The sequence below is a fragment of the Lissotriton vulgaris genome, chromosome 1_2 (assembly GCF_964263255.1).
Source record: "Lissotriton vulgaris chromosome 1_2, aLisVul1.2, whole genome shotgun sequence".
Lineage (NCBI taxonomy): Eukaryota > Metazoa > Chordata > Amphibia > Caudata > Salamandridae > Lissotriton > Lissotriton vulgaris.
Genome location: NC_141686.1, coordinates 14,720,790 through 14,747,614, shown reverse-complemented (window position 1 = coordinate 14,747,614; position 26,825 = coordinate 14,720,790).

Here is a 26,825-nt window from a genome sequence, read left to right as displayed (position 1 = left end):
TCGTCACTAAAAGATGCACTTTCACATTTGGAGCTCAGGCATACTAAATTCAACTTTCCTATCATGTTCCTTGGGTCAATTAGGATTATACCAATTCATACAGTCAATTTACAATAGGAAGCATTCGCGTGTGGCACTGAATGGCAGTGGCACAGCGCCCAGAGCATCTAACACCAGCAATACACAGAGGAGACAAAAGCGAAAAACGGAAGGGAGACCCACACCAAAGGTGCCAGGTCTAACATGCGTTCCCTCCAGCTGAAAGGTGGGTAGAACTACCCACCCACTTGAGAGTTCTCATCACTAAGGTAGAAAAATCTGGATAGATCATCAGCATTGGCGTGTTCTGTACCAGGGCGATATTCCACCGTCAAGTCCATACCCTGTAGGGAATGGACCACCTCCACAACTTTGGATTCTCTCCCTTCATCTGCATCGACCATCTGAGGGGCATGTGGTCTGTCTGAACCCAGATGTGAGTTCCAAACAGGTATGGTCTCAGCTTCTTCAGTGCCCAGACCACAGTGAATGTCTCACGCTTAAATGCACTCCACCTCTGTTCCTGTGGCAGTAACCTCCCACTTGTGAAGGCTACAGGTTGGTCTAGGCCCTCCTCCTTGATCTGTGACAGAACAGCCCCCACATCATGCTCGGAAGCGTCTGTCTGGACAACAAATTCTTTTGAAAAGTTGGGCGCCTGAAGTACAAGTGCCGTGCACATGGCAGTCTTCAGGGCTTCAAAAGGTTTCTGACAGGTGTCAGTCCAGTTCACAATCTTTGGCTGCTGCTTAGAAGTCAGCTCAGTCAAGGGTGCAACAATGTTGCCATACCCCTTGACAAACCTCTTGTAATAACCAGTGAGTCCTAAAAAGGCTCTCACCTGTGTCTGGGTCTTTGAGGGCGCCCAAGCCAGGATGGTTTCAATGTTGGGTTGTAGGGGCGCCACCTGCCCGCTCCCCACCTGGTGTCCCCAGTACACCATAGAACCCTGCCCAATCTGGCACTTACTTGCCTTGATTGAGAGGCCTGCCTTTCGCAGTGCCATCAACACTTCCCAGAGGTGGCGCAGGTGGTCCTCCCATTGCAGTGTAGTTCCTATATTCCCAATAGGCTCTGCGCATTGGAATAATATATCCTATAGATGTGACGTAGGACTTATGTCTACTAGGTCTCTATCGAATATATTAAACTTAATTGTGACTGCCAGCTAGCTCAGAGGTCACTAGAAACTTTCTCGAATTCACAAGAAGGTATTAGTTTCTGACAACCGCATAAACATGACAACTTTGTTTCCCCCAAGATAAAACTGATCTTCAGTGTCGTGGAAACAATAGATAGATATTTTACTCAGTTATTCGTAAGTCAGAGTAAGGGGGCTACACCCTTTGATAACCCCTGCTCAACTCCGTATTAACATAGCACGAGCAGACAGGACTATCTCAGAGGCAGTGTGTGAAGCATTTATAACCATACATAACAATGCAGGGAAGACGCTACAAATGGATACCACAAGCAGTTATAAAAAAATAGTTATCTTTATATAGACTGAACACGAGGCTAAAAAACGCTCGAGGAGCCATAATGAACATAATTACAGATTTACTTCAAAAGCGTGTGGAATGAACTTAGTTTGAGGCCGGGGTCCACGCGTCCCGGTGGTGCACAATGTACCTGAGATTTAAAGGGGCACGGCTCACAGCCTCACGAGGAAGCTGCGGTGATAACAGGCGGGCTTGCAGCAGCCACAGCTCCCAGCTGTAGCGGTCCGTGGCGTGCACTCACGATAATCCTGGGACGGGGCTTAAAGACGGACCCCGCGGCACACGCAGGTGGTAACAAGATCCTCGAAGTGGGGATTAATGCAGGCACTCAGCAGCACAGCTCCTCAGCTGCAGCGGCCCACAATAGAGATTGCGATGATTCTCGTAGGACGGCAAATGTAGGCACTCAGCGGTACAGCTCCTCAGCTGCAGCGGCCCACAATAGCAATAGTGATGGTTCTTGCAGGACGCAAAATGCGGGCACTCAGAGGCACAGCTCTTCAGCTGCAGCGGCCCACAATAGCGATAACGATGATTCTACCAGGACGGCAAATGCGGGCACTCCGCAACGAAGCTCCCCTGCTGCAGCTGCCCAAAGTAGCGATAACAACGACTTTGGTCTCACAGGCAAATGCGGGCTCTCAGCGGCAACAGCTCCTCAACTGTAGTGGCACACAATAGCGATAACGATGACTTTGTTAGGACAGGCAAATGTGGGCTCTCAGCCGCAACAGTTCCTCAGCTGCGGTGGCCCACAATAGCGATATTGCTGACTTTGGTAACATAGGCAAATGCGGGCTCTCCGCGGAAACAGCTCCTCAGCTGCGGCAGCCCACAATAGCGATGCGATGACTTTCAGCCTGCGTTACCCGCAGTAGAACCAGCGGCTCTGGAATTCTCAACAGAGGCCTCACCTGCGAGTAGAATCCCCCTCAAATTGGAATCCGGAGGGCTGATGGTTGAAGTTTAATGTCTCTGAGACTTCGGCAGGAGGCAATCTCAAATCAGGCCCTTGGGTAGTTGCTTCAGCAAGAAGGATGAAAGTTTCAAAGTCCTTTCCCTCTAGTTACACGGCCAGAGGTTCGTCTTGACATCCAGAAGTAACACACCGACTAGGGGTTTTAACACAGATTTTTATACCCCGAAAGTCTTTGTTCTCAAAAAGTCACAAATCACTGAACCCAGCTAGAACCAGTTTGGTGTCGTTCTGGAGCACTTTGTTTACAAGGCTGCATCCTGCCTTTCAGGAAGAGGGGGTCTGCCATCAGACGCACAGTGGGAGGTAGAGCCTTCATTCACCTTGCCAGGCACAGCCCTGCTCAGATCAAAGGGTCACCCCTCCCCATACTCCACTGCAAATCTCTCTATTCAATCCAGGTCTGGCTCAGCCTGCCCTGACCCTCCAAAACCAGACAGCCAATACACATGACAGCAGAGCACACTGGAAGGTTTAGGCAAGAAAATACCTACTTCCTTAAAGTGGTATTTTCAATCACAGAATATAAAAATAATCGTCACTAAAAGATGCACTTTCATATTTAGAGCTCAGGCATACTAAATTCGACTTTCCTATCATGTTCCTTGGGTACATTAGGATTATACCGATTTCTACAGTCAATTTACAATAGAGAGCATTCACGCTGTGGCACTGAATCGCAGTGGCACAGGGCCCAGAGCATCTAACACCAGCAAACACAGAAGAGGCAAAAGCGAAAAATGGAAGGGAAACCCAGACCAATGGTGACAGGTCTAACAGGGACTCATTTAGGCCTACTGAACTATCTACCATCAATCCTGGTTTGCAAAGCGTTGCGTGGATCTGGGTTGAAGATGCATTGCACAGCCAAAGCGATGCATCCGTTACGAGGAGCTGTGATGCGTGGTCTGACATTGTCCTTAAGGCAGCTGTCAACAAGGGATGAGAGGGTCTGCACCCAGAATGAGTCACACAGCGGCGTTCAATTGTTGAGACGAGCTGCAATGCGGGTCTTTGCGGGGTTCTGATCTGCACAGTAGCAACAATGCATCTGTTCTGCTCGAGGCTGCGCCATGCAGCAGAAAAAATGCATCAGTTCCACTGGGTCCGAAAAGGCTGGCAGAGCACCTTAGGCCCATGTCCAAGGGTCCAGGACCGGGGTAGCACACTTGGCGGGTAGACTCACAAATGGCAGAGTCCAAGTAGGTGCAAGGTTGTTGATTGAGACTTCTGTCCATGAGGCTCAAGTCAGGAGGCCATCCAACTAGCCTTTGCAGTCACTGTGGGGTTCTGTGTTCAAGAGATGCAGGTTTAGTCCTTCTCACAGGCAAGAGGGAAGCAGGCAGCAGGTCAGTTTTAAATGGCTACTACAGTGGGTGACACAATAAGTGCTGCATGCCCCTGAGTACATTTAAAGAAACAAGGACCCCCAGGGGATCTTAAGAGATCTGGGTTACAAGTATTTCTAAAGGAACTATGGTCTCTTACACACAAGATAATATACAACAATAGTACATAAAAATATAATGAAGTTGTGTTTGGAATCCTAATGGAAAATCATAAATGTATTGATTTAAAATAAAAAGTTAATTGAAGGGGGGAAATATAAAAACAAGCCTTTGCAATGCAATAGGTCTTGCATTATTAAAGTTTGAGCTATTGGTGTTGCATTATTATTAGCAATGCCAATAGCTCAAACGTTAATAATGCAAGACCTATTGCATTGCAAATGCTTGTTATTAATGTAAATATAGGACCTTGTTGTGTAAAGTTCTGCTGTTATGTGAAAGCCAGAACGTTGGACTAATTTCTTATGTGCATGCTGAGCATGTCCGGGTATACAAGGTGCATGTAATAAACATGTTGTACTTGGAGTGTGCATGTGTCTGTTTGTGTGTGTGTGTGAGTATCAGTGAAATGAGTGGAGGACAGCTTCCCAGACAGTTGAAATGTATTGCCTGCATTCCTGTGGCTGGAAGATAGAGATCCAGACAGTTAGAGGCGGTTAGAGATAGGGCTACCATTAGAAATTTAATGAAGACTTCCTAATCTCTGCCATTTGGGTGATTGTAGGAGTGAAAGTTGAGACTTCAGTTCTGTTGAGGAATGTGAGGAATTTTCTTGGTTAAGGCCTGCCCTTATGTCTGTCCCTGATTACTGTTCGGGAATACCAATGACAGCAATGTGCAGGAATGTCACATTTCATTAGGCCCATGTTGTAGGTACTTTAAAATGGAGATTGTCCCTCTGCTATTTGCTGTGAGAATCATCTCTCTATACCAAGGCTGCATCATAAAAATGTTTTTAAAAGTTGGACCCAAAACACCCTACTTTGTTCCAGTTCCAAATTGTTCATTACCAAGGACAGGAGTGCTCAACAGAGCCCTCAAAGGACTGCTGTGTGCCCAAGGCTGGTGTCTTCCTGACAGTCAATCTTCCAGAGGTGAGGGACTATCTGTATTTTCTGCTGGAGGAGCTGAGAGCCTGTCTGGTGACTAGAAGAGTGCCTGCCTACAGAGAGAGTGAAGGAGTCTGCTTGGCCCGGCAAGAGGCGAGACTGCCCAGGAGAAGAATCCTAGCGTGTTCGTGGGTGAGGAGCAGCCAGAAAAAAACAACTACCTTAGAAAGCAAAGGCAGGAGTGGCCTAGGTTGCAGTGGGTCTATGGCTCCCACTCTGTGGTTTACGCCCAGAAACACACTGGCATGTGTTGGGATCTAATTGCCTTATTGTATGAAATCTTCACCAGACATTGTTAGTTGCAACTACCTCACTGCCTGCAGACTGTAACAACCTTTGTTGGTTTGCAACCACATGCACTGGTGTGTTTCTGGCTACAATTGTAGTCCTTCGTGATTCCTGCACCGTCCCATTTTCGGCTGCACATGCTGTGTTGTGTAATTCTTATGCCGACCCATGCTGAGTTACAACTGCTGTGTGTTTGTTGACGTCCCTCCAGAAGTGAAAAGTTACTTCTGAGAGCTCTGAAGCTCGCCAAGCAGCATTCTGCTACTCACTTAAGAGGATGCACATGCCAAAAACATGGACTGCACCAAGCCTCCTCTGTAAAAGCGACCATGACAATGTGGGAAGGTCAAGATTCTCCTCCGGCGATCAGAACAAAGCCATACATGTAATGTGCTGAGGTGGGTGCAGAAGAGTGAACACGTTGCACATTTTAACTTGTGAAGAATGAAACCTGCACCTGTGCCTTATTCATGCCCCTGCCATAACTTACTGGACGCCTATCCTACATAAGGTCACCAAGTTGTGAAAGAGCATTTGATTATGCTATATACATCAATGTGATAGTGCAATATTTTGTAATTCTGTGTGAATAAAAGTACTTTTATTTTAAACCAAGACTAGACTTCACATTGAATTATTTTATATGCTAGTTGATTGTTGAGTCTGGAACTCGTGCCACCCTTAGAAGCTTGGAATTGTCCGCCCTTGCTACTCAGAGAGTCAAGTATGGAAAGGGTTGTACTTGGCCCAAGTTGCAGAGCTACAGAAGGACGGACCCCAAACACCGTTGGCAATTGCCTCAATCACCACGATTGGGTCCAGTTGACCTTGTGTATCTAGTGGCCCCGTGAACAGGGTCTAAACCTGTCCATAATCTCTTAAGTCATTTTAACTGCTTTAAAATAAATGACCACCCTGCTAGATTGGAACAGGTAACTATATTATGAAATGTATAGTCTCTGTTTTCCTAGAGTGGAAATATGCTTATCACCTTTTTCTAGAAATGCAGCAGACAAAACATGAGTAGGCATATAGCAGCTGGACATATCTTAAGGCGGATAGGAAGGAAAAAATCTGGGAGGCTAATGAATAAATGTAGCATTACCTCGGTCAGTGTGTGAATGGAGCAGGGCTTGTGCTATGCAAATGAAGGTATGGGTCAGAAGGAAAGGCCTTATCTGGCTTATGAGTGACAGTTGAAACCAATCTGCCTGGAACTATTCCTCAAAGGCTCTTTAAACGAGAAGCCCTGATTGATGTAAAAGCCCAAGGACTTGGCTCTAATGAAGGTGGCCAGGGAGACTGCTGTAGATATCGATTTGTGAGACAGTATTTACTCTAGAACTATATCTTGATGCCAATCCACTTTAAGTTAAATTCTAGATACACGGTAGGCTTCAACAAAGACATAATGACCGAGTAGTGTTGCAGGTGGTTTACGTCAGTGGCCTGCAACACTGAACTCTACAATGGGGCTTCTTGAGCACACAGGTGAAGAGCGATGTAGTCTGTGGCTCATCGGATCCCTAAGTGCTCCCTCAAGCATCAGATGAAAATCACTTTGGAGAAGTCAATCTACCCAAAAAGGCCTCTTTTGTCAAGAAAGAGCATGGTCCATCCTAGGGCTGTTTGGCTGATTACACCGGCTCAAATTAAGCCCCGAATATAATAATGTATGAAAATGTAAATAAGCCCATAAACATTATGAACATGCATCAGTTAAAATAAAAGAAGCTACCGTATTTTCCGGCGTATAAGACGACCCGGCGTATAAGACGACCCCCTACTTTGCCAGAAAATTTTTAGGTTTTGTGCTATACTCGCCGTATAAGACGACCCCCCACTTCCAGCGCAGCATAGCCATTCCGAGAATGTACCGGTATTTTGAACTTACCGTATTAGTCTAGTCCTCCTCCCTGTGGGTGAGCAGTAAGGCTTTATCAGTGGGCAGTGGGTACCTATAAGCGTTTATTTTACAAACTCAAAGACTGAACGCAAACAAATTGGTTGTAGAAACAATCTTGCTTTACTCGGAATATTTTTATTTAAAACCATATCAAAAACTGTCACTTCTGAATATACCGGTACGGTACGGCAAACATAAATTACGTAGTGCATGAAACAGTGCAAGTGCATTAAACGTTCCATAACTTCCCATAAATCCAAGCGATTTCTACAGGATTTATAACGTTCCCTTTAAAAGCCTTCAAAATCCTCCTCTTCGTCATCTGATCTCATAAGTAAGTCAATGAGATCTTGTGGTACATCTGTAAGGCAGTCATCGTATGGATCTTGTACCAATTCCGTATCAGATGATGTGGTCTCTTCTTCGGCATCCTCTTCACCTTCCCACAGATAGTCGTCCTCCATACCATCTAATGAATTTGAAATGCCACACTTCTTGAAAGACTTTATTACAGTCTCTGCATCGATGTCGTTCCAGGCCTTTATAACAAAGGTGCACAAAACATCCAACTGTGGAGCACGCATGTTTCCTCCTTTTGTGAATGTTTTTTCACCGCTAACCATCCACTCATTCCACTGTTCTCGGATGCGATCTTTAAATGGCTTGTTTAGGCACACATCCAGTGGCTGCACCAACGATGTCAGTCCTCCAGGTATAACTGCAGCATCCGTTTTTAGTCTTGTCAGCCTTTGCTTGGTGCTGGGAGTTAAATGAGCCCTGAACATATCCCACACCAGTAGACTACGCCTTTGTAGAAGTCCACCTGGTCGCCTGCTCCATACGTTATCAAGCCATAGCTTTACCCCTTCTTCATCCATCCATCCTTTCTCATTCACATGCACAAAACAACCAACAGGAAACTTGAGTTTCGGCATTGTTTTTCTTTTAAAAATAACCATTGGTCTCAGTTTGCCACCATCAGCTGTGCATGCAAGTACCACTGTGAAACTGGACTTCTCATGTCCTGTTGTTTTTATTAAAATTGTCTTTTCGCCTTTTTGATGGACAGTTTTGTTGGCAATCATATCAAAATTCATCGGAGTTTCATCCATGTTTCCGATGCTACTTAGCACATACACATGTTCATTGCGCAGCCTAATAACGTAGCGATGGAAGCTATGCATTTTGGCATCAAGATCCGCAGGTAATTTCTGGGCAATTTTTGTCTTTTGCCGCAATGCCAGATTATGCCTTCCCAAGAATCTGGTACACCAGGATACAGTGGCCTTAAATCTGTGGCTGAGATCGGGATTAGATTTGGCCCACTGAAGTGCAACCAATCGGATTTTATTTCGGGTCACGACATACCCGCTTTGCCGATGCTCGGCCACCATGTCTGCTACATGCTTTTCCAGTTCTGGCCAATGTGGGGTGCCTCTTCTTAGTGCACACTTGCCCCTTGGCATACTCCGCAATGCTTGCTCATTTGCTCTCCAGGCCCGAACCATCTTTTCTGTCACTCCATATTGTCTAGCAGCAGCACAGTTATTATGTTCCGTGGCAAAAGCCACAACTTTGAGTTTGTAACTGGCTTCATATTTCCTTCTTCTTGCCACTGCTGGAGCCTTGCTGAGTTCTAGACTGCCAGCCATTTGCTCTGGATGCGCTGCTGGAGCCTTGCCGGGTTCTTCGCTGTCTGCCATTTGCACGGAATGTGCTGCTGGAGCCTTGCCGGGTTCTTGACTGTCAGCCATTTGCACTCGATGTACGGTACTGGTGCTGTACAGTATGAACAGGTGCAGAGACTGTCTTCAACACCACACGTACGGTACGGCAAATACGCTATCTGGTCACGAGACTGCCTTTCCTCTTCGCAACAACCAGCCAATCACGGCAAGTGCTCTACTGCCTTCGGGAACATTCGGGAACATTGTACAGTCCCCTTTCTATGCCACGCCCATGCCAAGGGGAGAGGTGCGCGTGCCAAAACGTGCCAAACGTGCCAAACGTGTCAACACACTGGGCGCTGCCATCTTCGGCGCTGGCTGCCCATTACCATGTACCGTGTTTCGGACGTCCTGCTGCCTCGTCCTGCTGCCTCGTCTGCCTGGGGATGTGCAAGCGGTTGGAGGCGCGTGTACAGCGGCAGCGGCAGTCGAGGTAAGACTCATGGCGCCATTTGCTCGCTTGTGAAGCGGTTTGACACCTTCGAGTGAAGTCCTTGCTATGAAAAAAACGCTCCCTTTCGATACTTCATGGCGCGGGGCCTGGGTGTGGACGTTGCCAGGGTCGGTGGCTGTATTTTTTGACATAAGGTGTGTTGTTTCTTGGTATTTCCTATTGTGAAGCGGTCTGACACCTTCGAGTGAAGTCCTCGCTATGACAAAAACACGCTCGCTTTCGATACTTGCACAATTCATGGCGCGGGGCCTGGGTGTGGACGTTGCCAGGGTCGGTGGCTGTATTTTTTGACATAAGGTGTGTTGTTTCTTGTTATTTCCTATTGTGAAGCGGTCTGACACCTTCGAGTGAAGTCCTCGCTATGACAAAAAAACGCTCGCTTTCGATACTTGCACAATTCATGGCGCGGGGCCTGGGTGTGGACGTTGCCAGGGTCGGTGGCTGTATTTTTGGACGTTGCCAGGGTCGGTGGCTGTATTTTTTAACATAAGGTGTGTTGTTTCTTGTTATTTCGTATTGTGAAGCGGTCTGACACCTTCGAGTGAAGTCCTCGCTATGAAAAAGCGCATGAAAAAATACCATAAAATTTTGTACCCGGCGTATAAGACGACCCCCGACTTTCCAGAAAATTTTAAGGGGTTAAAAAGTCGTCTTATACGCCGGAAAATACGGTAATTAAAAAATGGAACTGAGCAATGGCTGACTATCTGATCTGGGGGGACATTATTCTATGTATACATTGCTTTGACCTAATTCAGTTTACACTTTCCTCTCCTTAATTCACTTACTTATGTTCGCATGGATGTGCTGTTAAGCTAACATAATTCATAATGAATATCTTAATCTTCACAACGTATCCCTATTGCAAACCAAATTACAGTGACTGATTACGTTCTTAATGACTTTGTTAGTTGCTGTACTCACATCATTTATTAAAAAGGATTCCATGGATGTTGGGGCCTCGATTACTGAGCGTTGGGAAAATGCAGTCAGACACATTTTTTTACCGCCTGGAATTGCTGCTCTTCTGTTGAATAATACATTTTGCTGCATGCCATTTCCTTCTGCGAACATGGTGGTCAAATACAACCAAATATAACCTTAGCCACGTTATAGAAAAGTTTTGGTTTAGCAGGTAATACCGGAACAGCATGAAGCATCTGCTGAAGAGTTCTTTGCGTGAGCAGGAGATCACACACTTGAATCTGGATTGCTAAACTCGACCTCCCATTCGAAGGTCAAGTGAATAGAAGACACTCGAAGGCCATAGTGGCATTTGTTATTCATGGCAATAAGAAGCTGGCGGGCTGAAAAAACACTGGACAAAACAAGCAGCACTGAAGAAAAAAAAAAAACACGCGGCGAGTGGTGCGTGCGTGCCACAGTGAGCCATTTTTTTTCAATTATCGCACCTGTGTCTGGGCACGATAATTGAAACCACATGGATTTTGGTGCACGTAACAGACACCAATAGGCCGTGGGCGGAGCAAAGCGCCCGCCTTTGGCCTTTTACGTGCTCTGTTTAAAAAAAAATACGCACTCAAAGCCCAATAACGGAAGCCAAAAGGAAAAGCACACGCACGAGCATGTGCGATTCCAGGCTCCGTTTCTAAACCCCCTGCAAAAAGAATCTCGTCTACGCAAACAGTGCTGCGCACTGCATCGCTAGGGGCGAGCCCTAAAGAAAAGAGAACTCACTGGGACTTGTAAAGGCATTTTTAACAAGTGGCTAAGGTAAGAACACAATGGTCAAGCCACCAATTGCAGAGCATTAAGTCAAGGCACTACTGTTGACGACGTTTCGATCCCTTAACTTGATATAGGGATCCTCATCAGGACGTAACAAGTTATGCCTGAGGAAGGATGCTTGACAGGCATATTAAAAAGGGTTTCATTTGAAAACCAGGTCACAACAAGATTGGAAAATCACAAAGACTGGCCCAAGGCTGCAAACAGTAGTGTCTCTTTGCGGTGTGCGAGGACTCCTAAAGGTGTGCCCACAACCATGCAAGGCATACCTGACAGGCGTATTTATCTGAATATGTTATAATAACCAAATGATGACAGGCGTCCAATATATCACTGAAACCAGCCCACGGATTGCAAACAAGACCCCAAGACCTAGTGGGCAATTGTTGTGAGCAACATATGAAGCTCAGTCACGGAGATGACAAAATTGTGGAGGACTTAATAACAAGGGGCACTTTTATTTTGGTGTCCATATCTATTTTCTATCCCAGCCCGACCCTGGGAGTGTAATTTACATATGGAGTAAGACTCCTTAGTAGAATAGGCAGGGCCACTGGGGAACCAAAGCTGCCCTGGCAAAAATGCTCAAACCAGCCCACTCTATTCGTCTCCTCATGTTAGTGCCTTCTTTCCTTCCATCCATATTTTTCTCTCTCTCTCTGTCTTCGATCCCCCCTCCCTCCAGTAGAGCCTCCCTGTCCAAAAACCGGTCGCCAGTTGCTCCGTACAAGGGGAAATGACCAGTGGAATAAAAGGCCTGGCCGGCCCTAAGAATATCCAAAGTAAATTAGCTTTAGTTTGTTGCCGACATGAAAAGAAACATCGAGTGAACCATCCACTGGCCAGCAGCTTTTAATAGGCACTCATCAAGCCACGCACTGAACCACGCTATATTCACTGACATTTTTATTTACTTTCGACACAAGTGGCTCTGGTAATAGGACAGGTTTGTTTTAAGAATACCAATAGAGATTGACATTTCCATATTGAATGCTGCCCGAAGGACCGAGGTTTTTTTTTGTGCTCTCGTAAATACGACATGAATATAACATTTGTGAGCGGAAGATAATGGATAGGAAAGGAATGTTTTCAAGCCACCATGTTTTCCTCTAATCTCTTAAGAATAGTGGTGCGTGTTGCTATCAGCGGGAGGTGTGTAAAGAGGCGGCCACATTAGTAGGCAGGTACATGGGCGTCCGCAGACATTTTTCCAGGGGAGGGGGGAGGGAAATGTTAACGTCATCACCATCCTCCGACATGATGTGTGCCAGGTGGGGCACAAGAAACACTGGGGCGCAGAACTAGGATAGACTCAATTAAATGCCAAGAATCCAGGACATGTGACTGACCCTGCTACAGGCCAGCAAACACCACCTGTAGGGAAAACGCTAAATTTTCTGACAAGGTGCTTTATCTCTGTCTGCTAGGTGTGCAGACTTCTGGGTCCTCGATCCAACACCAATCAAGGCTGTCTTGAGCACAATTTGATTTTTATCAGAATACTTTAAAACAGCCTATGATTAAAGCACTAGATTAAATATACTGTATGCACAGTGTATGTTAGGGATTATTTGTAGCACACATATTTACCAATATCGGCTTCTTGGTGCTAGAATTCATGATAACCTTTATCCAAAGTTAAAGCACAACGTCAAAGTTAGTAATAAATAATGCAGCAATCACACACGCTAGTGATTTGCCAGTGGGTGCTCCCTTTACTAGAATTCCCCGGGCATTGCTAAATTCTACACACATTCAATTAATTTATACAAAATAAAATGTATACGTCCAAATGTTAGCTATATTCTTGAAAAGAAACTTAGAGTCCCTCTGACGTAAATAATTAATTTACCATCTTAATTTCTATGCAGGTAAGTACTTAATCAATAATAACTCAGATCGGAAGAAAAAAGACAGAGTCCGTGGTGTTAGAGTTCTTAGGGGTTTTATTCCTTAAAAAGGAATGGTCATGACCAGGATATCTTATTCTGACCACCACAAGGGTGTCAGAAGGGATAGAGCAGCATTTTATTGACAATACATAGCTTATATACTTAATTTACACCATAGGAAGTAATACAGTAGGCGTAACAGCTGAGAGGAGACAAGATAACAGCATCCACGTGTTACTAGTACGTAATCAAAAGGCGTGGATTAGGCGTGAACTGGAGGTGTGTGCTAGAAACGTCACAGGTAGGTGTCGCAGGGGGGCGGCACTAAACAGAAATGTTGCAATGTCAGCAGAAATTGGAAACCTGGATGCGCGCGCAGCTGCATGACGTGTGAATTATGGGAAACTGGAGGGTGCTGGGGACTTGACATTTGAACTGACGGAAAGAGACAGAAGTCTGGCATGTCAGATCAACTTGTACCTTTATCATATCTGATATCTGATGTTGTAGGAACTAAGCTATCTGGGCGGAAAGGTCTCTGGGGCAGAAGTTATTCTATACTGACTGAGAGTGCGTGTATAAGCGCCTGAGTGTCTGCAGGAGAAGCGTGGGGGCATGGGCCTTCCATGGTAGCATGGTAACAGAGGCTATGAATTACTTGCATAAAACAGCGTGGCCGGCCCTTTGGCTCTGCAGCTGGAGAATGTTTATTTAAACTAGTAGGCAGGAATGCATCTTCGAGGAGCAGATCAGATAATTCGAAGGTTGAAGTCAGTCTTGGCAGGAAGCAGGCTGAGCTGAGCGCGAGGGGCCGCGCTGGAAGTAAGTCAGAGTTCACGGGTACAGAGGCAGCCTGGGCTGAGGCTCTCGGAGTCAGAAGCCAGGAAAGGCTTGATGGCAGAAATTCAGGGCCTACTCAGCCAGAGCTGAAAAACGTGAGAGTACACCACAAAAAGACGTTGGCATGGCATACTTAGGAACGGACTATTCAACCCATTCAGGGTGGGTCTGAAAGAGGACATGTTAACGTTGGACGCAAATGTGTTTGCGTCTTCATAGCTGACACAGGAGGGAAGTTACATGTACTTTAAGCTGACACATGGAGTCGGTGGGGTACACGATAGGGAACACAACAGACCCAAAATTTATATTTCCTCATTCCCTCCTTGTTCCCTACGGACCCTTCATGAAATCTCGATCCTCATGAATCGATCAGTTTGTTCTTGCAGCATCATTTGCTCATCTTTCTTTCTTTGACGGTTTGAAAGGAAACTGGAATGTTCAATGCAGGATGTGGCACACAGTCCACAAATCGCCGGCCCACACCGTAGGCACAGGCAGCAACTGAATACTATGACTAGGCCAATGCCTAGGAAGGATAGGATTTTCCATCCCCAAGCAGTTAACGTTGTCCAGAACCAACCGGACCAAGTCCAGGTGCCTGGATTCTGATGTATCAGATTTGCAATTTTATGAAGACGGGTAATAGCTTTGTATACAGATGGTGCGTTTTCTGGAATGAAAACACAGCAACTTGACCCGATGACCTTACAAGCTCCACCTCGATCTGCCAAGATGACGTCAATCACAAGACGATTTTGAAGGACAACAATCCGCATAGCAGACTGTTCCTCTGTTATGTTACCTAAAGCGGAAGCGGTTTCATGTACTACTGCTTCAAGTGTTCTAGTTAATCTACGTATTATTTTATTATTTTGGACGGGGCCTACGAAGAAAAAGAATCCTTTATTAAAATCTGTGTATTGTTCCCATGCCGTTTCAGTGTAGTCAATGTCAAACTGACAACATGCGCATGTTTAGGGAAACAATAATGGCCAGCTCCCTTATGCGGAAGCCCGGCACCGTAAATGTGTGGCACATGTGTGGCCCGCAGCTGCGCCACATCACAGGTACAGGGATGCTAAGTCTTACACAGTGGTCGAAATGGGGGAAAAAGTAGGGGAACAGTGGGTGGAGAATCAGAGGGCGGGAATAACCCAAGGATTGGATCTGTGGGTGGAGACAGAGGTGTGGCTAGAATGCGCAGACATCCCAATTTTTTGTATTTGTTTGGCATTTCACTGCCCAGTTTAATCAACCAATGGATACACATGATTATTTAAGATTATAATGCGTTATTGACATTAAAATATATTCACAAAGTGGGATATGCTTTTATTCACAGAATGTACCAAATATGAAAAAATGTGGAAACACAAGCCATTTGTCTCTGAGCCATGGAGTTTCTGTCATCAGCACTTCTCCCTTTTTCCTCAACAGCAGTTCAAACATGAATGGGAAAATATCCTAGTTTGCAAATGTTTTCTCTAAAATTATGGCTCTGCCATATTTGCCTCATAATGCAAGATCTGACCATTTAAACTAATAAATTGTTTGTAGCTCAAACATATCTAAAGTTAATATAATATGTGACTTGTGCTGCTGCGGAGTGGATAGCCTATTGTAAAGGTTGACTGGTCACCTTTGTCACTGCTGTGTTTGTATGTTACACTGGTACTAATCAGGCAAAATCTTTCCAGAGACTGTTAGCATGTGTACACACGTCAAAATAATAAAATATCTGAAAATATACTGCATTACCCTGCAGCCTTTTTTTAAATGCATAATTTAGTCAACACTACGGCATAATGTTGTGATCCTTTGCTGCATAATTAATTCTAGTGGCCCCACAGCAGGCAGCACATGTTAAAAGTGCTTGTGAATGAAGCAGGGAGACTGTGAAGTTTGCGAACCTAGGGGTCGATTATGATGGCGGACAGATTACCTCCGCCAGGCTGGCGGGGGCAATCCGTCCGCCATTCACCCTGAAATGACCCCCCGCCACATTAGGATGGTTGGGGGGTCTGCGGCGGACGGCAAAAGATCTCACATATGGTGGCGGTGTCTGCGAGACACCGCCAACCATATTAAGATGCTGGCGGTCCAATGCCTTTCCACGGCGGCATTGCCGCCGTGGAAAGGCATACGGTCTTAGCTTTGGGGGCCCGTATTGGGCCCCCAGGGTGAAGGGGGGTTGAGGGGTACCTATGATACCCCCCTGCATTTGAATGCACAATGCGGCAGGCACCGGGCGGTGCCTGCCGCTTTGTGCATGCAAATGCACAAACAACAAGTGATGGACCGAATGTGGATCAATGTCACACATTCCCCCAGTCAAAAGATCTGGGCCCAAATCCATCGTTTTTTTGCACTCCACACCACCCTGGGTTAGACAATGGCGATATGCAAATCAGCTCTGACCCTGTTGCCCCATGGGAACAGTCCAGTCCGAACTACAAAAGCCATGTCCTTCCCAGAACGGAATCAAGCATCCGAGGACCAGACCGGTTTCGAGGTAGCCCGGCTAGCTTGACTCCAAGTGGTGTGGAGTGCCTGGGACCCACGTCTGGGCATCCCCAGCGCACTTAGGGCGGCAATTGCAAAAACAACAAGTGATGGACCGAATGTGGATCAATGTCACACATTCCCCCAGTCAAAAGATCTGGGCCCAAATCCATCGTTTTTTTGCACTCCACACCACCCTGGGTTAGACAATGGCGATATGCAAATCAGCTCTGACCCTGTTGCCCCATGGGAACAGTCCAGTCCGAACTACAAAAGCCATGTCCTTCCCAGAACGGAATCAAGCATCCGAGGACCAGACCGATTTCGAGGTAACACCTCTCATCAGCCCGGCTAGCTTGACTCCAAGTGGTGTGGAGTGCCTGGGACCCACGTCTGGGCATCCCCAGCGCACTTAGGGCGGCAATTGCAAAAACAACAAGTGATGGACCGAATGTGGATCAATGTCACACATTCCCCCAGTCAAAAGATCTGGGCCCAAATCCATCGTTTTTTTGCACTCCACACCACCCTGGGTTAGACAATGACGATATGCAAATCAGCTCTGACCCTGTTGCCCCATGGGAACAGTCCAGTCCGAACTACAAAAGCCATGTCCTTCCCAGAACGGAATCAAGCATCCGAGGACCAGACCGGTTTCGAGGTAACACCTCTCATCAGCCCGGCTAGCTTGACTCCAAGTAGTGTGGAGTGCCTGGGACCCACGTCTGGGCATCCCCAGCGCACTTAGGGCGGCAATTGCAAAAACAACAAGTGATGGACCGAATGTGGATCAATGTCACACATTCCCCCAGTCAAAAGATCTGGGCCCAAATCCATCGTTTTTTTGCACTCCACACCACCCTGGGTTAGAAAATGGCGATATGCAAATCAGCTCTGACCCTGTTGCCCCATGGGAACAGTCCAGTCCGAACTACAAAAGCCATGTCCTTCCCAGAACGGAATCAAGCATCCGAGGACCAGACCGGTTTCGAGGTAACACCTCTCATCAGCCCGGCTAGCTTGACTCCAAGTGGTGTGGAGTGCCTGGGACCCACGTCTGGGCATCCCCAGCGCACTTAGGGCAGCAATTGCAAAAACAACAAGTGATGGACCGAATGTGGATCAATGTCACACATTCCCCCAGTCAAAAGATCTGGGCCCAAATCCATCGTTTTTTTGCACTCCACACCACCCTGGGTTAGACAATGGCGATATGCAAATCAGCTCTGACCCTGTTGCCCCATGGGAACAGTCCAGTCCGAACTACAAAAGCCATGTCCTTCCCAGAACGGAATCAAGCATCCGAGGACCAGACCGGTTTCGAGGTAACACCTCTCATCAGCCCGGCTAGCTTGACTCCAAGTGGTGTGGAGTGCCTGGGACCCATGTCTGGGCATCCCCAGCGCACGTAGGGCGGCAATTGCAAAAACAACAAGTGATGGACCGAATGTGGATCAATGTCACACATTCCCCCAGTCAAAAGATCTGGGCCCAAATCCATCGTTTTTTTGCACTCCACACCACCCTGGGTTAGACAATGGCGATATGCAAATCAGCTCTGACCCTGTTGCCCCATGGGAACAGTCCAGTCCGAACTACAAAAGCCATGTCCTTCCCAGAACGGAATCAAGCATCCGAGGACCAGACCGGTTTCGAGGTAACACCTCTCATCAGCCCGGCTAGCTTGACTCCAAGTGGTGTGGAGTGCCTGGGACCCACGTCTGGGCATCCCCAGCGCACTTAGGGCGGCAATTGCAAAAACAACAAGTGATGGACCGAATGTGGATAAATGTCACACATTCCCCCAGTCAAAAGATCTGGGCCCAAATCCATCGTTTTTTTGCACTCCACACCACCCTGGGTTAGACAATGGCGATATGCAAATCAGCTCTGACCCTGTTGCCCCATGGGAACAGTCCAGTCTGAACTACAAAAGCCATGTCCTTCCCAGAACGGAATCAAGCATCCGAGGACCAGACCGGTTTCGAGGTAACACCTCTCATCAGCCCGGCTAGCTAGACTCCAAGTGGTGTGGAGTGCCTGGGACCCACGTCTGGGCAACCCCAGCGCACTTAGGGCGGCAATTGCAAAAACAACAAGTGATGGACCGAATGTGGATCAATGTCACACATTCCCCCAGTCAAAAGATCTGGGCCCAAATCCATCGTTTTTTTGCACTCCACACCACCCTGGGTTAGACAATGGCGATATGCAAATCAGCTCTGACCCTGTTGCCCCATGGGAACAGTCCAGTCCGAACTACAAAAGCCATGTCCTTCCCAGAACGGAATCAAGCATCCGAGGACCAGACCGGTTTCGAGGTAACACCTCTCATCAGCCCGGCTAGCTTGACTCCAAGTGGTGTGGAGTGCCTGGGACCCACGTCTGGGCATCCCCAGCGCACTTAGGGCGGCAATTGCAAAAACAACAAGTGATGGACCGAATGTGGATCAATGTCACACATTCCCCCAGTCAAAAGATCTGGGCCCAAATCCATCGTTTTTTTGCACTCCACACCACCCTGGGTTAGACAATGGCGATATGCAAATCAGCTCTGACCCTGTTGCCCCATGGGAACAGTCCAGTCCGAACTACAAAGCCATGTCCTTCCCAGAACGGAATCAAGCATCCGAGGACCAGACCGGTTTCGAGGTAACACCTCTCATCAGCCCGGCTAGCTTGACTCCAAGTGGTGTGGAGTGCCTGGGACCCACGTCTGGGCATCCCCAGTGCACTTAGGGCGGCAATTGCAAAAACAACAAGTGATGGACCGAATGTGGATCAATGTCACACATTCCCCCAGTCAAAAGATCTGGGCCCAAATCCATCGTTTTTTTGCACTCCACACCACCCTGGGTTAGACAATGGCGATATGCAAATCAGCTCTGACCCTGTTGCCCCATGGGAACAGTCCAGTCCGAACTACAAAAGCCATGTCCTTCCCAGAACGGAATCAAGCATCCGAGGACCAGACCGGTTTCGAGGTAACACCTCTCATCAGCCCGGCTAGCTTGACTCCAAGTGGTGTGGAGTGCCTGGGACCCACGTCTGGGCATCCCCAGCGCACTTAGGGCAGCAATTGCAAAAACAACAAGTGATGGACCGAATGTCGATCAATGTCACACATTCCCCCAGTCAAAAGATCTGGGCCCAAATCCATCGTTTTTTTGCACTCCACACCACCCTGGGTTAGACAATGGCGATATGCAAATCAGCTGTGACCCTGTTGCCCCATGGGAACAGTCCAGTCCGAACTACAAAAGCCATGTCTTTCCCAGAACGGAATCAAGCATCCGAGGACCAGACCGGTTTCGAGGTAACACCTCTCATCAGCCCGGCTAGCTTGACTCCAAGTGGTGTGGAGTGCCTGGGACCCACGTCTGGGCATCCCCAGCGCACTTAGGGCGGCAATTGCAAAAACAACAAGTGATGGACCGAATGTGGATCAATGTCACACATTCCCCCAGTCAAAAGATCTGGGCCCAAATCCATCGTTTTTTTGCACTCCACACCACCCTGGGTTAGACAATGGCGATATGCAAATCAGCTCTGACCCTGTTGCCCCATGGGAACAGTCCAGTCCGAACTACAAAAGCCATGTCCTTCCCAGAACGGAATCAAGCATCCGAGGACCAGACCGGTTTCGAGGTAACACCTCTCATCAGCCCGGCTAGCTTGACTCCAAGTGGTGTGGAGTGCCTGGGACCCACGTCTGGGCATCCCCAGCGCACTTAGGGCGGCAATTGCAAAAACAACAAGTGATGGACCGAATGTGGATCAATGTCACACATTCCCCCAGTCAAAAGATCTGGGCCCAAATCCATCGTTTTTTTGCACTCCACACCACCCTGGGTTAGACAATGGCGATATGCAAATCAGCTCTGACCCTGTTGCCCCATGGGAACAGTCCAGTGCGAACTACAAAAGCCATGTCCTTCCCAGAACGGAATCAAGCATCCGAGGACCAGACCGGTTTCGAGGTAACACCTCTCATCAGCCTGGCTAGCTTGACTCCAAGTGGTGTGGAGTGCCTGGGACCCACGTCTGGGCATCCCCAGCGCATTTAGGGCGGCAATTGCAAAAACAACAAGTGATGGACCGAATGTGGATCAATGTCACACATTCCCCCAGTCAAAAGATCTTGGCCCAAATCCATCGTTTTTTTGCACTCCACACCACCCTGGGTTAGACAATGGCGATATGCAAATCAGCTCTGACCCTGTTGCCCCATGGGAACAGTCCAGTCCGAACTACAAAAGCCATGTCCTTCCCAGAACGGAATCAAGCATCCGAGGACCAGACCGGTTTCGAGGTAACACCTCTCATAAGCCCGGCTAGCTTGACTCCAAGTGATGTGGAGTGCCTGGGACCCACGTCTGGGCATCCCCAGCGCACTTAGGGCGGCAATTGCAAATACAAGTGATGGACCGAATGTGGATCAATGTCACACATTCCCCCAGTCAAAAGATCTGGGCCCAAATCCATCGTTTTTTTGCATTCCACACCACCCTGGGTTAGACAATGGCGATATGCAAATCAGCTCTGACCCTGTTGCCCCATGGGAACAGTCCAGTCCGAACTACAAAAGCCATGTCCTTCCCAGAACGGAATCAAGCATCCGAGGACCAGACCGGTTTCGAGGTAACACCTCCCATCAGCCCGGCTAGCTTGACTCCAAGTGGTGTGGAGTGCCTGGGACCCACGTCTGGGCATCCCCAGCGCACTTAGGGCGGCAATTGCAAAAACAACAAGTGATGGACCGAATGTGGATCAATGTCACACATTCCCCCAGTCAAAAGATCTTGGCCCAAATCCATCGTTTTTTTGCACTCCACACCACCCTGGGTTAGACAATGGCGATATGCAAATCAGCTCTGACCCTGTTGCCCCATGGGAACAGTCCAGTCCGAACTACAAAAGCCATGTCCTTCCCAGAACGGAATCAAGCATCCGAGGACCAGACCGGTTTCGAGGTAACACCTCTCATAAGCCCGGCTAGCTTGACTCCAAGTGATGTGGAGTGCCTGGGACCCACGTCTGGGCATCCCCAGCGCACTTAGGGCGGCAATTGCAAATACAAGTGATGGACCGAATGTGGATCAATGTCACACATTCCCCCAGTCAAAAGATCTGGGCCCAAATCCATCGTTTTTTTGCACTCCACACCACCCTGGGTTAGACAATGGCGATATGCAAATCAGCTCTGACCCTGTTGCCCCATGGGAACAGTCCAGTCCGAACTACAAAAGCCATGTCCTTCCCAGAACGGAATCAAGCATCCGAGGACCAGACCGGTTTCGAGGTAACACCTCTCATCAGCCCGGCTAGCTTGACTCCAAGTGGTGTGGAGTGCCTGGGACCCACGTCTGGGCATCCCCAGCGCACTTAGGGCGGCAATTGCAAAAACAACAAGTGATGGACCGAATGTGGATTAATGTCACACATTCCCCCAATCAAAAGATCTGGGCCCAAATCTATCGTTTTATTGCACTCCACACCACCCTGGGTTAGACAATGGCGATATGCAAATCAGCTCTGACCCTGTTGCTCCATGGGAACAGTCCAGTCCGAACTACAAAAGCCATGTCCTTCCCAGAACGGAATCAAGCATCCGAGGACCAGACCGGTTTCGAGGTAACACCTCTCATCAGCCCGGCTAGCTTGACTCCAAGTGGTGTGGAGTGCCTGGGACCCACGTCTGGGCATCCCCAGCGCACTTAGGGCGGCAATTGCAAAAACAACAAGTGATGGACCTGAGGTTCCGTGACAATTGTAAGTGGTGTTTTTAACTCGCACGAATATGGTCGAGTCTAGTATCTATGAACCGCAAATGACGAGTTTTGTAAGTGTGCGCAGTTTCGCTGTGCTAACTTAAACCGTTCGTTTGTTATGTGGGTTTGTCATCTGTACCCACGGGTTCCATCTTAGATACGGCATCCATTTTGTCTCTTGCCCTCAAGTAGCCAGCGAACGGACGTTGTCCGCTTCGCGACCCTGGGACTCCCAAGATATGGCGGAAGACGCATGTTCTTTGTAAGTGTCTTTATGACGAGGGGGATGCTACTGTAAGGCAGATGGCGCCGCTCGAGGCTCATCTTGCCGCACGGGCTTATTGTCTCAGCCGTGCATCTCATTAGGCACGTCCCTTTGATGCCTGTATCTCGTGCTTCTCGACACTCCCCTTTTACACCCTTTCCGATCTCCCTACTGTCTCCGTCTTCCTCTGCACCTGTCTTCGTTCCTATTTCGATCTACTTTACTGCTGATTGGAATTTGCTAATGGTGGGAAGATGGGTTTTTACAGTTGGGAACCGCCAAATGTTTCCGCACTTACGTTCCGGATCTTGTGTGTTTCAAAGTGATCTAAGCGACCCCTCTGAGAGCGACTTGTGGGAACCAGGTTGTAAACTATTGTGTATCATGTTATCCTATGGGTAAAAACTGTATAAAAGGAGCGATCCACAAATACAATTTGAAGCAGTCTCCCCGAACTACACTCGATGTACTTCCTGTGACTTCTGTGTTCCCTGCAGTAAATAAACCTTGACTCTTTGACGCCGAAGGAAGTGTCCCGTGTCTCTGTGACTTGTACGCCGGAGCAGGTTACCCACGAAGGTTTCAGGTGTTGTGCCCTGGCACCGCTGGGTCCAAAGAACCCAGTCCTTCAGTTGGCGCCCAACGTGAGGCTGCATCAGTGGTACCGGTCCAAGCCCGACGATCGTGAGGAACTTCGTGTGAAATCTCCGAGGGAAGGTGCACCCCGCTTCATCGATCCTGTTGTCGAAATAAGTGGCCCGAAGACTTTTCCCGCGAAGATTCCCGCCTCCTAACGGCTGCGACGGACTGCTGCCCTGACTGTAGACCTGTTTTGGCGCCTGGCGTAGACCTTGGTATAGCGAGACGATTGACGGGCCTTCCTGAGGACGCCATTGATCTTTGAGTTAAGTATTTGTGGGTCGCTCCCAGAGTTCTTTGTTGTAAACTCTTTAGCGAGTGTTTTTGTTGTAGACACTTTAGCGGGTGTCTTTGTTGTACACGCTGTGTGAGTGTTTTTGTCGGTGACACTTTGCTAGCGTACTTTGTTGTTGTTGTATTTGTTTGACGACTGCAGCCGCCAAAGACCGAGGGTTTAGTTCTTTGCTGGGACTTGGTAAATCCCGAAATCCCGTAACCCTTGAAGTTTGTGAAACTCGGCTAGTGTGCAAGATGCCTGGTCGCAGTACTTTGTTCAGTTGCTTTAGACCTTGTGGTGCGGATTCCCTGCTGGAGGACTCGTGTCCGATACCTCCGGTTGGAACTCCTACATATGACTTATATAGCAAACATGGGCTAGGCCCGATTGCTTTTAACGATTATTGGATCAAATATACAAAGAAAGACGGCGATCTTCGTTGGCCACCTCACGGTAGCTTCGAAGCGTCGATCTTAGATAATTTGGAAATAAAGTTGTTCGAACGTAAATCAAGGCCGGCCATGTTTGATGCCTTTCGGTTCTGGCGCAAAGAAGCCCGACAGAAAGAGATCAGACAAAATAAACGTAGTCAGCGAGATACTGTTGCTACTATAGTGAAGAAAGCTGAGCAGTTTCAGCGTGATAAGGAGGATAAGGATAAGGAAGTGTTTGAGAGATTACAGCGTATGTCCATAGACAAATGCTATCCTGTTTTGCCTACGGAGTCGGATAAGAAGGAAGAGGCAGTTGAGGATTCTTTAATGTCCTATCTTATGAAGTCGCCACCTCCGTACGTACAGGGTACCGCAGCTCCTGTGGTCCCTGCCGTACCTGTTCTTCCACCTGTTATTCCTCCACCAGTTCCTCAACCTGCACCTGCTCTTCCGACTGTTCCTGCTCCTTTGCCTATTTCTATTCCTACTGCTCCTCCGCTTCCACATACTCCTGTTCCCGCTACTGCTCACGCTACTGCTCCTGTGTTGTTAACCCCTGTTGCTGCTAACGTCTCTACTCCTTCTCTTGTTAGTCCTGTGTCTTACTCTTCTCCCTCTACTCGTAATCGTGATTCTCCCCTTGCGACAAACTTCTTTCAGTCGCTCGGACCTGTTTTTGGGTCTGCAGGTTCTGATGGTCCACAGAGACGTAGCCAGCTTCCTGGTAATAGAGAACGTGTTGCGCTATACAATATGGCGATGGGTTGGATGATAAACCCTGTTAGAAATCCACCTCGTGTTGTCCTCGAAACGTTTGATCAATTCAACATACCTACTCAGAGATATGTGTTTGATGAAATGTGCAAGTTCTTACATGATCAGATAGCGGCCAATGCGCCTGACGAGGTGCTGACCGCCCTGTCTGAACTCCGGCTTCAGTTCGCAACTGGACTGACAGTCGACACTAATGTCCGACGTGCTATTGAGCGGTTGCTATCTCTTCGTCCCGCTCCTATTCCTCATGCATTGTTCGTTGAGGACATTGAACAACGAGATGGGTCTGGCCAATATCCTATGCGTGAAGTTCCGCCAGTTTGGGTACCCGCTGATAATACTAATGCTAATGCTCCAATACCAGCACATTTCCAGAGAGTGTGGATACACCTCCCTTGGAAACGATCGGAAGTGCTTCAGGTGAAACAAACTTTGCCTGATCCTCGCAAAAATCCTGCGGGGTATTACAAAGAATTATCGCAGCTCGTAGACGCTACGATAATGAATCTGGCCGATATCGACATGTTGTTTGGCAATGTCGTACCGCAACCGGTATGGGCCAAGATTCGTCACCAAGATCACGCGAATGAATTAGGTGGTGATTGGGCTGCCATTACAGCGGCAGACGCTGGACAAGTGGCTGCTACTAAACCCGATCAGTTGATTGAACTTCTTCCCCAGCGAATCATTACATTAATGAAAACGCTTATGCCAGCTATGAGGGTAAATTGGGACAAGTTGTCAGCCTGTAAGCAGAAGAAAGATGAGAGTGTTTCAGACTTCTTTACGAGGTTCGAGGAAACATTCGTCGATCATAGTGGGCAGGATATGGGTACTGAGGGTGGACAGAGGTTGTTTGTGGATAAATTCGTATCGAACTTATTGCCCGACTTGAGCCATAAATTGAAAAATTCAGAAAGTTCATGGGCCGTTTCTACCTCAGCTCAGATATTGGCTACGGCACAATATTACGAAAATAGAGAAAAAGAGGAAAATGACCGTGCCGATAAAAAGACGAAAGAGCTGAAAACTAAAGTGTTGTTACAACAAGCATATCCGCCGCGTTCTAATCAGAATGCGCCTCAGCAGAATAGATCGCAGTCGCAATCGAATCAATCGCAGCCGCGTAATGATTCATCTTTTCAGAGATCTTCATTAGGGTACAATCAATGTGCTTATTGTAGACAGGAGGGACACATTAAATTCAATTGTCCTGTTTTAAATGACCGTAGTGGTGGTAATTCGTCTAGAGGAGGTCGTGGTGGTGCACAGCACGCATCACGTGGTAGAGGTCGTGGTGCTCAGAATGATCGCTCTGACCATTCATCAAATTCTAATAACTGTTTCGATCAACGTGGATCATCGCAAGGACGATCTGCGCAGTACAATGTAGACGATTATTACGTCGATCAGGGACCTGACGATAGTAATTACTAGGACAGCCGAAGACAAGGAGAGGGAGTGGTATCAGTTCCGGTTGATCAGAGAGGGCCTTACGTCGCAGTTGCTACATCGGGCGTCGTTGAGCCTTTTCTGTTGGACACTGGTGCAGCGAAAAGTTCTATCATGCATTCGAAACTCCCTGGCGCACCTTTGTCTGGCTTAACAAATGTTTCCGTTGGATTCTCTGGCGCCCCCGTTAGCAATCCAGTTTCGCGCCCTTTGCCCCTTAAAATTGGGCCACGTGAGCTCGAAGCTCCATTGATTTTGTCTACTGGTTGTGGCGAAAATCTTTTGGGTCTGGATTTGCTTAAACGCTTGTATGCGACTTTGTATTGTTCTCCTGCGGGTGTAAAGCTTACGTTAGGAGAGAGGGTAGTCTCTCCCATGTACTTGTCCCTCGATGAGCTTCCACCGGAATTGAGTTCTCTTCCTGCATCTTTGTGGGCGACGGGTCCAAATGACGTGGGCCTACTTGATATCTCCCCTTATGTTGTTCAGTTGAAATCGAATGTGCGATTGCCACGTATTCCCCAATATCGTATCTCCCTTGATGGTGAACGAGCTTTGTTAGCGATCATCTATGATCTGATCGAGAAAGATGTCATTGAAGAAACTCGGGGAAACGTGTGCAATAGTCCTGTACTGCCCATTCTTAAACGTACTGATCCTACCAAACCGCCTGTTTATCGTTTTGTTATCGATTTACGGGAGGTGAATAAAATTGTGGTTCCTCAATTCCCTGTTGTGCCTGACATTACGGCGCTACTGACTCTGATTCCAGCTACAGCTTCATGGTTTTCGGTGATTGATTTGAAAAATGCGTTTTTCAGCATCCCGATTGCCGAAGAGAGCAGGGACCTTTTCGGTTTCTCTCTTGGTGGACGTA